General features: G+C 39.6%; 1 protein-coding gene and 1 long non-coding RNA gene across 7 annotated transcripts in view; one reads left to right on the top strand and one right to left on the bottom strand.

Annotated features, from left to right (window-relative positions):
- The window catches only part of PRICKLE1 (prickle planar cell polarity protein 1), a 115,785-nt gene that overhangs the window by 18,831 nt on the left and 83,009 nt on the right, over nt 1-13,945 (top strand). The gene's annotated exons all lie outside the window — the stretch shown is intronic.
- LOC122427114 overlaps nt 1-13,945 on the bottom strand; it is a 30,382-nt gene that overhangs the window by 4,560 nt on the left and 11,877 nt on the right. The window contains exon 3 of one of the 2 annotated variants that reach the window (XR_006265357.1): nt 12,233-12,366. The exons of the other annotated variant lie outside the window; for it this stretch is intronic. This is a non-coding gene — a long non-coding RNA (uncharacterized LOC122427114). Of the gene's footprint in view, nt 1-12,232; nt 12,367-13,945 lie in introns of those variants that run through there. 2 annotated transcript variants of the gene reach the window in all.

The raw sequence follows: 13,945 nt of genomic DNA, 5'->3' as shown, positions 1-13,945 counted from the left end.
GATGGAGAAACCTAAAATTTTTGTATTTCTTTCTTTTCTGATATTAACATGTGCAAAAAATAACCTATTCGTGATGTTTGTACTTACTTTCACATTTCAAATAGGCTACATTTTGCTGTACATTTTTCAGTGGCTAGATGAAGGTAGAATTTGACAGGTGATTTGAGGGGATTTGCTTGATAAACCTAGGAAATTAAAGATTTTATATTTGCTAAGACAGCTTTTGGGATTAAGGTTAAATTCACACAGACTATTGCATATTGCATTAAATTAGTTATTGTTGACCCTTACAGGTAAATGCTTTTGAAAATAATCTCCCCAGTATATAAAATAGTTGCTTCAAAATAAAGCTAAATATTTTCTTCTTTGACTATATAAAGTTTATATAATATTTTTCAAGAACTCACTGAATATGGAACTTAACTTATTAAGGTTGCACATTTGTATTTGGAAAGCCACTGAAATAAATATAAAGGGACTTCCTTAAAGATTTATTTTACTTATGAGTAAACTAGATGTTTTGTAGATAAATATGGGTGCCATTCATAACTGCCTAATTATAATTCTGTGAACTGTTGAAATCAAATCAATGTCTTGATCAGTTGAGCTGCCAGATGGAATTTTATCAAAAACCTGTACACTTCAGTCATTCTTTAGGACTCCAGTGAATTTTGTCACAAAAATCACCTCACACCCCATCTGGAAGGCAGCCATTTCAACATGGAATATGACAATTGTTTAACAGTGCATAGTAAAACAAATAATCTATGACTCACAGAAGGAACTGTATCCAATTGAAACTTCCAGGGTAATTCAGGTAGGTGGACATAACCACCCAGGTGTCTTGGAACTCTTCCAGTTCCAATTGGCTAATGAGCTCATACAACTGAGGTCTCTTTGCTGTGTCTCCCTGACTAGTTTACTTGTCCATTAGCGCCGTTCCACCTAACATCGTGCTGGGACATTGATTTCACACCGATTCACAGAGGAATACTTTGGGTCACACGGCGACTGTCTCGTCTCCAGCAGGTGTTTCTGTGGGACTCTGATTTCAGAATCTGTGCCGTTCAGCTGCTGACATAATCTTTCAGCTGTACCGGCCAGAGCAGAGTTTCACACAGTGCAGAAGTGCCACACTCCTCATGTTAAATATGAACCTTGGTGGGGTTACATGTTTCCATCATCGATCCATCTGCTCCAGGGATTACATCACCACAGAGGAGTTAATTTGTCTTGTTTTGAGGGTCATGTCTAATTGCATAGGTCAGCAAAGAATAATAGATGACTGTTTTTTACTTTGCTTCATGTCTGTGCCTCACTTTTTCTCTAAGGCTGCCCAGCAGGACAATCAGTTTCTGCATAGCTGGTACCATAAGAATGACATCCAGGCTGGAAAAGGTGACTGCTATCGAAAACCTGAGTTAACCCGTCCAGAAAGTTAAATATAGACCCTCTCTAAACTGACTTGCTCACAGAGAACTCTGCATCCAGTAGGGAGAAAGGAGGCACTAGATGGCAGTCTTAAACAAACTTGAAATGATGTTTCCTCTCTTAAATGCATTACCTGAAAGCAGTCACTTCTGTTCCAAATGAACGTGCAAATCCAGGGGCATTATGAAGTTTAATATCCCACTATAAAAGTTTGCTTTTGATATGGAAAAGTATTCTATATATAAATCTTGCTCAGTCTAAAGGTTAGTTACCCCAGTAAACTCTTTGTAAATTGACAGTATCATAGTTGAAGATGCATGTAGTTCACCTACCTTGCTGGACGTGATAGCTTACCTCGGCCTACTCTAAACATGCTCAGAGCACTTACATTAGTTTGTTGTTGTTGTTGATGTTGTTCAGTTGCTAAGTTGTGTCCGACTCTTTGTGACCCCACGGACTGCAGCACGCCAGGCTCCTCTGTCCTCCACTACCTCCTGGAGTTTGCTCAAACATGTCCATTGATTAGGTGATGCTATCCAACCACCTCATCCTCTGCTGCCCCCTTCCCCTTTTGCTTTCAGCCCTTCCCAGCATCAGGGTCTTTCCCAGTGAGTCCGCTCTTCACATCAGGTGGCCAAAGTATTAGAGCTTCAACTTCAGCATCAGTCCTTTCAGGAAATATTCAGGGTTGATTTCCTTTAGGACTGACTGGTTTGATCTCCTTGCTGTCCAAGGGACTCTCAAGAGTCTTCTCTAGCACAACAATTTGAAAGCATCAGTTCTTCAGTACTATCCTTCTTTATGGACCAACTCACATCCATACACAATTGCTGATAAAACCATAGCTTTCACTACATGAACCTTTATCAGCAAAGTGATTTCTCTGCTTTTTAATACACAGTCTAGGTTTATCATAGCTTTCCTTCCACAGAGCAAGTGTCTTTTAATTTCATGGCTGCAGTCACTGTCTGCAGTGATTTTGGAGCCCAAGCAAATAAAATCTCTCACTGCTTTCATTTTTTCCCCTTCTGTTTGCCATGAAGTAATGGGGCTGAATGCCATGAACATTACAATAGTTTTAAAAATGCACACAGTAGAGTAAAATTGCTTCCCTATGCTAAGATGAGCTTCTTGAAAATACTACTTAACTGTCACTTCAGTTTTTCTGTAAGTGTATTTTCCACCTTACCGTGTGTGTTTTTCCGTGTTGTAAGGTTAATAGTATTAGGTTGGTGCAAAAGCAATAGCAGTTTCTGACCCTGAATTTTAAATCATTATAACTAGGCTCAAATACGTCTTTATTAATCAAAATAGGAACCCTTACAATCAATACATTTTTCCCAACGAGAAATGTTTGTTTATTTCTGTAGCGTAAAAATCCGTGCTTCAGGATTGAACAAACTCTTGGAAAGCGTTTTCTGCATACTGCTAATTGTGGAAGCATTTTTCCTGCAAAAAGTTATCAAGAAGCTTGAAAAAGTGGCAGCCAGTTGGCAAGAGGTCAGATGAATATGGTGGATAACACAAAATTTTGTATGTACAGTCACGCGTTATCATGGAGAAGAATTGGGCCTTTTCTGTTGACCAATGCTGGCTGCAGGCCCTGCAGTTTTCTGTGCATCTCATCAATTTGCTGAGCATACTTCTCAGATGTAATGGTTTTGCCAGGATTCAGAAAGCTGTAGTGGGTCAGATGGGCAGCAGATCACCTGTTACCATGACCTTTTTTTTTGGTTTAAGTTTGGCTTTGGAAAGTGCTTTGGAGCTTCTTCTCTGTCCAACCACTGACTTGGTCATTGCTGGTTCTCATATAAAATCCAGTTTTCATCGCACATCACAATCTGATCAAGAAATGGTTTGTGGTTGTTTCATAGATAGAATAAGAGAAGACAGCACTTCGAAACGACAATTTTTTTGATTTGTGGTCAGCTCATGGGGCACCCACTTATCAAGCTTTTTCACCTTTCCAATTTGTTTCAAATGCCAAATGACAGTAGAATGGTGGACACTGAGTTTTTGGGCAGCTTCTCGTTTAGCTATAAGAGGATCAGCCCTGATGGTGCTCTCAGATGGTTGTTGTCAACTTCCCATGGCCGGCCACTACGCTCATCTTCAGGGCTCTCATCTCCTTTGCAAAACTTCTTGAACCACCACTGCACTGTACGCACATTAGCAGTTCCTGTGCCAAATGTGTTGTTAATGTTGCGAGTTGTCTTCACTGCTTTATGACCCATTTTGAACTCAAATAAGAGGATTGCTTGAATTTGCTTTTTGTCTAACATCATTTCCATAGTCTAAAATACATAGAAAATAAATAGCAAGTAATAATTCATTAGCAAAAAACATAAAGCAAGAAATTCACATTAAAATGATGTATATCATAACCACATTCAAGAATGTATTCCAGCATCAAATGGCAAAGTTCAACAATGCAAACTGCAATGACTTTTGCACCAACCTAATATTTATACTGTGAGACTTTCATTGTTTAAGATAATACCAAAAAAATGTTACCATGTTCCAAGGTATAGTGAAAATTATGCTATACTTACTAGCAAACTTTACACAGATCTGAAGGAAAGTTTCTGTGTTTATATTGGGCCAGATTGCATTCACAATGAACACAACTAATTAAGCTCCAAAGATCCATACATCAAGTATTAGAAATTGCCATCATTGGGTTATAAGGTTGGAGGTGAAGCTTTGCAGGGGTTGTAATGCATTTCTTTTTGTGTTATTCCTCATGTATATGTGTGTGTGTGTGTGTATTTAAAGAGGAATGTGTATCCCAGCTAAAGACAATAACACTTACACTTCTCACCTTTCTGTCTTGGATAATGATGTCATTAGAAGTTAATTGTCTGTTATGAGGTGGAAAAAAAGTGTGATTAAAAAATAGGTGAAGTAGTTTTTAAAAAGATAAAAATATCCCCAAGTGTTTCTCTTTGGGAAATACCCCAGAAAGAGTCTGGCAAGACTGAAAATTTCTATACCAGATTGTCTTCTAATAGCTTTTTAAAAATAGGCTCACAAAGTACAATTCCATTCAGAAGGGGTCAGTTTAGACCAGGGGCCCCCAACCCCTGGGCCACAGACCAGTACGGGTTGATGGTTGGTCAGGAACCAGGCTGCACAGCAGGAGGTGAGTGGCCAAGGAGTGAGTGAAACTTCATCTGTGTTACAGCTGCTCCCCACTGGTCACATTACCACCTGAGCTCCGCCTCCTGTCAAATCAGCAGCGGCATTAGATTCTCATAGGAGCGTGAACCCTACTGTGAACTGCACATGCGAGGGATCTATGTTGCTGACTCCTTATGACGGTTATTCCAAAACCATCCCTCCCCCTCTCTGTCCTTGGAAAAACTTTTTTCCATGGAACTGGTCCCTGGTGTCCCTGGTGTCCGTGGTTGCAGATTGCTGGTTTAGACTTTTGGGAAATGTTGTTTAGTCACTAAGTCATGTCCGACTCTATGACCCCATGGACTGCAGCACGCCAGGCTTCTCTGTCCATCACTATCTCCCTGAGTTTGCTCAAACTCATGTCCACTGAGTCAGTGATGCCACCCAACCATCTTATCCTCTGTTGCCCCCTTCTCCTCTTGCCCTCAGTTTTTCCCAGCATCAGGGTCTTTTCCAGTGAGTCCACTCTTTGCATCAGGTGGCCAAAGTATTGAAGTTTCAGCTTTAGCATCAGTTCTTCCAGTGAATATTCAGGGCTGATTTCCTTTAGGATTCACAGGTTTGATCTCCTTGCTGTCCAAGGGACTCTCGAGAGTCTTCCCCAGCACCACAGTTCAAAAGTGTCAGTTTGGCGCTCAGCCTTCTTTATGGTCCAACTCTCACATCCATACATGACTACTGGGAAAACCACAGCTTTGAGTATATGGACCTTGGTCAGCAGAGTGATGTCTCTTCTTTTTAAAACACTGTCTAGGTTTGACATAGCTAACATAGCTATTCTTCCAAAAAGCAAGTGTCTTTTAATTTCATGACTACAGTCACCATTCGCATTACAGATTATTAAAAAGTCTTTCTTGCACTTAATAAGAATGTCTAATACAGAATATGTATTCCATACATATTTGTTCATCAGCTGACTATGTGTATCAAGGGCATTTTTAGTACACAACAGATCATTTGGGTCAGTAATTTCTTCCATATTATTACTATTTTAGTATTTTAAATTATTATTTGCAGTGAAGCTAACTGGCTTGTAGGCATCAACATAATGAAATGTCCAGCAGATTTAGACCTCACCAAAACACTTCTCTAAAGACTTTTTTATTAAGTGTATAGTCTCTAAGAGGGCTTCTCAGGTGGCGCTAGTGGTAAAGAATCCACCTGCCGGTGCAGGAGACATAAGAGACATGGGTTCAATCCCTGGTTGATTGTAAATCAACTATACCTCAATCAAAAATTAAAACAAAATAGTAATCCTTTTGCCCCTCATACACAGAAATTGGAATTGGCAAAGACAGTGTGCAAATACCTCCAGTTCATTCAGCCTCAGACCTTTATTACACAGTGCTGAGCACATATTGTAATTCATCTCTTTATAGTTTATCTTCTGCACCCTGAAGCTTGGGATAGTTTACCTTCTGCACCCTGAAGTTTGGGGGCCTTAAGGAAAACAATTGATACTCGTGTTTTTATTTTTAGAATAAGCTAAAAGCAGGGGCTCAAAATTTTTTATTTGATGAATAAATAAATGTTTCTCAAGCGAAAAGCCAAGGTTGGGGCCCCAAGTCCTGAGGACTGTGTCAGCCCCATGAGGTCACTGGCCACTTCTGTACCTCTGGTACCTGGCTGAAAATAGTACTAAATGTTTGATGAATTTGGGTGGCTATGGAGAGTTGGAAGAGTTCTTAGGTTTAATTGAAGCTTCTGTATTGAAAATACTTCTACACACATTCTCCTTTAATCCTGGTAGCAAACTGTGGGTCAGTTGTCTCATTTGATAATGCAGAATCAGGTTCCAGATAGTTGAGAGAATCACTGTGAGTCACACAGTTACTAAACGTTTGCACCAGGATAGAATCCAGACATCCTACACGATCCAGTGCACTCTGCCCTAGTTTGCTGGAGACCAGCTCACAGAAGACCTGAGCTGAGACACCCTGTCACCTCTCCGGCCGGCCGCTCTGCTGGCCACTGTGCGTCCTCAAACCTTCGCCACCATCTATATATGTGCCAAGTTAGTAACTTCAAAAATCACCTAGTTGTCCAAGTTAGAAACCTGGATGTTATCCTTGATTCCTCTTTTTCCCATTCCTTCAACCACAAGTCCCATCTAATTTACCTCCCGGACCTTTCTGGGACAGTCATCATCCTCTTCTCTCCAAGGTTCACTTGTTCGTCTTCATTCACTAATCCATCATCAGGCTTCTGGACTCGTCCTCCTCCCTCACACTGCAGAGTGATCCTTTTTTCCTTTTTTGAACACACCGTGAGCACAGTTTGTGGGATCTTAGTTCTCTGACTAGGCACTGAATCTGCGCCCTTGGCAGTAAAAGTGTAAAGTCCTGACTACTGCACCGCCAGGAAGTTGCTAGAGTGATCCACTTCATTCAAATGGTGCTTCTCCCGTGAGTCCTCTATGGGCTGGCTCTTGAGCCCACCCTGTCAAGCATCTCTGTAGGGTTTCTCCTTTGCCTTTAGCCATCTAGCAGCACAGGTGGTCTCTTTCCAGGGTAGAGCCACATTTTTCCTCCTTCCACCCCCAGATCCTCATTCTGGCTCATTGTAGTTAAGTATAGTAGCCATAGAATCAGGCCTCAAAGCCAGAGACCTGGAGGAAAGCTCCTTGGAGGGGAGTTGTAGCTCTTCTATCAGTTCCTTTAGCCCAGTCCTTCTCCAGCGCCCTCCTCTCCCCAGCTTCTGGGATCATGAGGTTGGTGCTGGTTTAAAAAAGAAAAAAGGAAACTAGGGAAACTGGCTGTGGTTGAAAAGTAATTAGCCGAAAAAAACCAAACAAAAAAAGCAGATGCAAACAAATATACAGAACAAATGGATAAAACTGCAGGTTTGGGGAATTCCTGTGGCCAAGCCCTATGGCCAACAAACAAACAAGAGCCTCCACAACATTGGCCAGGCTCTACCACTAAAGATGAGGTGCTGCTTTGGCTATGGTGGGGAGGAAACCCATTGAAAAGGACTCCCTTTTTGTTTACCTTTTCTCTGTCCTTGTGTCCCTGAAGGATCCCATCCTACATTCTGTGCTGCTTTATTAAATGCCAAGTCCAGGGTCTTTATAAACGACATCTGGAAAAGTACCACTTTGGGGGTGGGGCCTGGGGGGAGGTTGAGGTGGGACAGGTACTTCCCATGCCCCTCTTCTATCCACCCTCAGAACCCACCCCTTCTGGATACTTCCCAGAGACTCTGGTTCTCAAGGCAACCCCACCCGCTGGTTTTCTTCCGCTGCTCCCACCTCTCTCCAGCTTGCATGGTTGATCAGATTCTGGAAGGAAGGATCCCATTTTAAAACTTGCTGCACTGATGGCCTCTCCTCTGAGTCCTGCCGTGCAACTTGAATGTTCCTCAGTGCCAGGAGAGTGGCTGTTCCCAGAAAGCTGGTGATACCCAGCAGCAACCCAGATGTCCCTGAATCTGGCAACCCCAACTGAGATGGTAATATTTGTATTTGACCTTGAGCGCACTGACTCAGATATTTATGAATGATATTTTCAAGCATGTGGTATCAACTGTTAACTCCTTTTGGGATTCTTTGTTTACTTTCAGTTTTCTAGTGTTCCTGTTCTTACCCCCCCAAAAAATGTGTTTAAATAAATGCAAACTAAATACAAGCTAATCCTTTTTGTAATAATTGAATTATGACTCTTTACTACCAGTGACATGGAGCTCTACATCTGGATGCATTTCAGTAAATGTATCCTTCTGCTTTTGTTTGCATTCCACTAGGACTTTGGAATCCAAATGATTCTGAAACTGACAAAAATTAAATTAAATCCTTTTACAGCCAGCCCTTCCAAGGATATTTCTTTGAATTCTGCTGTGAAGTTTGGGAAATGTTATTCCTACATTTTAAAACATGACCTCCAGAAAAATTTTGATAGTATTTTGGAAAGGTACATTTTTCCCTTTCCAAAAGTGGATATTGGGAAAAGGGTGAGGTAATGAGTTCAAGATTTTTTTATGTTATTTTAGTTTAGAATTGTGCTGTATTTAGTGTGACTGTACATCCTGGTTTGTATCTGTTGTCCCAACATTGTTATTAATTGCACTCAAAAAGTGTCCTGATTTGCATGATAAATCATAGGTTCTCCTAACTGATTTTATTTAATTATCAAACAATTGATTGGGATTTTTGTTTGTCTGTAATTAAATTTTTCAGAAAAATGGGGGAAAAAAATACTGGGCTTTAAAAAAACCCCAATATTTACATGTAGTTTGAGAAAGAGGCAGTCAGTATTCTTACTCACCCTGCTTGAATTTGGCTTGCCACAGGCAAGTTTCTAATTGTGGCAGTAACTTAGCTCTGTATTTTCCAGAGCTGTGAAATTGTCTGGATCACAATTTTAAAATTGTAATTAAATCTGCTAAAGTTGGAATGCAAGTTACATCTTTGTTGGTGATCCAGTGTTTCTGGCCAGTGATTTCCACCAGCTGTCTTAGCAGCAAAGTTTCTTCCACCTGTATATCATTCATTTTTTTCTCTTTTCCATCTGTGATTTAGGGTACTGAAGCCACTCTTCATATAAGGAGACTGTTTCCATCTCTTCTCCACATCATGATGTTGATATTTAAGTTTTATCTGCAGGTCTTTGCCTTGCCTTGGTTCTTTCTCATCTATTTCATGGTGAATCCTTACACCTTTGGTATTTCTTACATATATTCATTCATTTATTCACTTCTCATTTTTTTCATTGCTAGTTCTATTTTTTTTTCTTTTTTTTAAATTTATTTTTAAGGTATCTTCCAGAGATGCTTTATTTTCAGAATTAACTTCAGCTGATTTCAGGAACATTTCAAGTACACTAGCAACTTTTCTTAATTTCCTTTAGCTCTATTCTGTGTATAATACACTTTGAGTCTGCTATCAGCATCTTTTACATCTTCAAAATGGGTTTCACTCTTTTAGACAATCTCTAGTGAGGTTTCCCTCCCCCTCTTAATCTTTCCCTTTGTAATCTTACCATGTTAGCACATATATTTTAATTTTCTAATACAATAAATGAGATAAGATATCTTTGCCGTTTGATTGATTTGAAAATGGGGAGTGAGACATTACATTTTCACCTATTTGTCTGAGAGCAACCATAAGATGACAGTTTAATGACTGACAAATTTCTCACAGTGATTTTGAATTAGCAATATATCTTGGCCATTCTTAGTTATTTTACATACATGTTTTACATACATTTTCATAGTTATTCTACATACATGTTGAGTCATTTTCTCAGAAAACAGATGTCTCAAATGGAAAATAAGATGAATTTCATTATGTATCCTGATAAAATCTCTAGTGAGGATTTGTAACATATGTATTTACCTGCAATTCAAAAACATTTGTGGACTTCTAAAGTATGATCTTTCCATTTAAACCAAATTACATCATTAATTCTTAGAACAGAGTTAATTTTCTACTGTAAATATTGCACTTGAGACACATATTCACCGAAGATATTAATAGATGCCAGTAGTAAGCTATTCTATGAGTGTTAGAAAGCAGTGAGTCAATGGGGTAGGGAAAAAAATAGTATTCAGGAGACAAATCTGGGTGGAGTAACAGGAAAGTTTAGTAGAAAAAAAGAAGGTCAAGAGAAGTGACTGGGAGTGGTTAAAAAGGGCTTTCATAATGAAAAATGCCTTTGGCTGCTGGAGACTTTTCTATTGTGTTATTATTTTTTTAAAAGATCTTTCCCTCACAAACACACACCAAAGGAAAGCAGAAAAAAGGTTATTACTAAATATATAGTCCCTTGTTGCCTCAGTGACCACCATCTTGCTGTAGCAGATGACACTCTATTATTAGTAGGAGGCATTTGAAGGATGTTGGTTTGATAAAGTATAACCCCTAAGCCACTTCCCTAACATGATCTTTCTAATATCTTCAAAAAGTGTCTGAGGCTTATCTGGTTCTAATCTTGTCTGGCAATGTGACAAATGCCTCAGGGAAGTGGGAAGGATATAACCTGTCTTCAGAGATTTATAGCATTTCAGGCATCACAGATCCTGGAAGACATTTTTTTGTTCTTCTAGGGGACAGGATTCTATTAATATTGTTTTACTATTAACATGAATTAGCAATATTATTACTGATTTTCGGGACTACCAGTGGTACATGTGTTTCTTGCATAAAGATGGTGCCTTCGACTTACCAGGATGAAGGGGTATTTTTTCCAGAATCAGATGCACATTCATTCTTGCCTGTCATTCCTTGTGAACAGTAGTGGCCTTGTCTGAAATGACTGTCTGGGGTTGGGGCTGCTGGCTTTAGCCAAGGCAAAGGGCAGATGTAACTAAATAACTGCCTAGTTCAAATAAAATATAGAAATAACAGATGCTTGCTTTTAATGGAAAATTGGATCACTTACTGTCTCCCACACTTTCTGTCTCTGGCATTTTTTCCTGCACTCTTCAACAAAGAGTCTCAGACAATAGAAATGGTATTAAATAAGCTTAAATATTGAGTCAAAGACTAAGAATATCTAAATGTTGAATGATATCCTGTTTTATCTGTGGTATCTGAAATTTTACTTCTATACTTTGTTTGATGAACTTGTGCCTATTTGTTTCTTTTCCAGAGCATATAGAACTATTATTGGTTAGCACATTAATTTTCTGAAGCAGTATTTAGGGAGCATGGATACAGTTGTTTTACTCGCCAGTGTTTTGTGTTTGTAGAACGCCTTCAGCACAGACTCCAGACTGCACCTGAAGTGTCCTTCCCCTGCTGGGAGAATGGAGGAAAAACCTGTTTAATTGTGATCACTCAAATCAGGTTGAATCAATACTGGAGCCAAAGGCAGGTTGGTAGCCTGTTTCTGAGGGAAGAGAGATCAAGATCTTTCCCTTCACATGAAAAATCTTAAGTAGGTTTTATTTTGGTGCATTTTGATTAGGAAGGAGCGGTTAAACATCTTGACATCAAAATAACTGTTCAGGTTAAAAGATCCCTGACAGCTATATGGATTATGTAGGTTAATGTTATTTTCTAAAAGCCACTAGGAAACAGAGTGGATGTTGAAATGGGAGATATTAGTGACAAAGAAGAAAAAGTGGTTTTTTTGTAGGAGTTTCAGTGCATGTCTGGCACTTCACAGAGGCCTGAACTCATTGTCCTTTGATTTTCTTTCTTTTTTTTCAGACTCTACTGCTCACAATTTCTCAATTTTCTATAGAAATGTATCCTCTACACTGTAACCTAAAAGCTAGGACATCTCACAATTTAAAAAAAATGTATAAAATAAACCATGCAATTCAGTATGCCTGGTTAGGTATCAGATTTTAAAAAAAAAAAAAAAAAGAAAGAAATCCTGTCTATTTGGTAGCTATTTGACTTCTAAGAAAATTAACTATTTCAATATACTTGCATTGCCAGCGGCGTATTCTCCCTTCTCAGCACGGCTTCCCTTGGCTGTGGTTCATACCATATCAACCATGTACATCAACTCTGGCTCCTCTATGGGAAAGTGAAGTTCTTTAAAAGAATATAAGGTCATAAAAGCCAAGAAATAGCACTTTATTACTTTCTATAAGAAGACTTTTAAAAACAGAGTGTTTCTTTGTAGCTTAGTGACCCAAAGGCAACAGTGATGCTTGTCCTGTGAGCCTGTGGTCCAGCTCCCACTCCCGGCTGGCATCTGCTGGCCCCAGGAGAGCTGCTGGGGACCCAGACAAGCCACGTCCTGTTGGAGACTGTCACTGCATTTTCCACAACAGAATTGGAATTTTCCTAAGGCACTTTCACATCTGGAATTTTAAAGAAAGTTTGCCCTTCAATAAAATGGTAGTAAATCTTAGGTAACATTGTGCCTTTTTTGTTTTAATTAATTTCTCTCCTAAACCATTAACAAATTATTGGGTGTTCCCTCCCTTTTTCACCCTTAATGGTAATAATGGACAAAGAGAAGGATTATGAAATGCTCTTTTGTATGTTACCTTTTTAATTTTTTTATTCATTTTTTAAAATTTTTGGCTCAGCTCTGCAGCATGTGGGATCTTAGTTCCCTGACCAGGAATCAAACCTGCATCCTCTGCATTGGAAGCATGGAGTCTTAACCGCTGGACCACCAGGGAAGTCCCTGTATGTTACTTTTGAATTAAGGTGGTATAGATATTTTGCAGAATATCTTTCCATTTCTTACATAAGAATATGCGTGCACTACACTATAAATATTAGGGGCTTCCCTAGTGGCTCAGCAGTGCAGGAGAAGTAGGTTCGATTCCAGGGTTGGGAAGATCCCCTGGAGAAGGAAATGGCCACCCACTCCAGTGTTCCTGCCTGGAGAATCCCATGGACAGAGGAACCTGGCAGGCTACAGTCCATGGGGTCGCAAAAGAGTCAGACACAACTTAACAACTAAACAACACCCAAAGTATAAACATTTTATTTTTGTAAAACACCACTGCTTTATTATGAACATATAGCATTTGTCAGATTAAACAAGATTGAAACACACTTGTAATGAGTAGCTTGTGTGTGACCTGCCTTTATCCAGTCTTCGGAGACACTGTCTTACTTGGAAGCTTGATTTGGAGACTGTCATCACTACCGTATGCCAGTTACTAAGCATGTGAAGTATCTCTCTAAAAGCCAATTTTAATGATTCCAGCCTGCTATTAGAATAGCTTAATCAAATTCTGAAAGTGACAGTTTCTTATTTTAAAATGTCAAAGCTGTTCACTTTTTGATTGAAAAAAATTGTGATGGTTTTGGAATAAGTAATTTAGTGTATGAGAGGAGCCTTTTTTATATGGGGAGAAAAACTGCATGGTTACATAAAACAGTCACGAAACCTAGAATTCTGACTTGCTAGTTTTTATAAAAACAAAATGACTCCCACAGAAAGCTCAGAATTGTAATAACTCAAGTATTCTACAAATTGTGTGTCATAGCTGATATTCGGAGGGATCTAACCCTTACAGTTCCTAAATGTGTAGCCTTTCCCTTCTCCAGGGGATCTTCCCAACCCAGGGATCGAACCCAGGTCTCCTGCATTACAGGTGGATTTTTTACCAGCTGAGCCACCAGGGAAACCCAAGAATACTGAAGCGGGCAGCCTATCCCTTCTCCAGGGGATCTCCCTGACCCAGGAATCGAACTGGGGTCTCCTGCACTGCAGGCAGATTCTTTACCAACTGAACTATGAGGGAAGCCCCTTCCAGTTCCTAAAGCATCTTTTAAACAAACATCAACATCTTTAAAAATAGAGCATTTGAGGGATCCCCTAGTGGTCCAGTAGGAGTAGGCACATTTACTGCTGTCTGGGTTCATCCCTCTTCAGGGAACTAAGATCCTGAAAGCTGTTCAACGTGGCGAAAAAAAAAA

Source organism: Cervus canadensis, chromosome 25 (assembly GCF_019320065.1).
Source record: "Cervus canadensis isolate Bull #8, Minnesota chromosome 25, ASM1932006v1, whole genome shotgun sequence".
NCBI lineage: Eukaryota > Metazoa > Chordata > Mammalia > Artiodactyla > Cervidae > Cervus > Cervus canadensis.
This window is presented reverse-complemented; position numbering and strand designations above follow the sequence as displayed.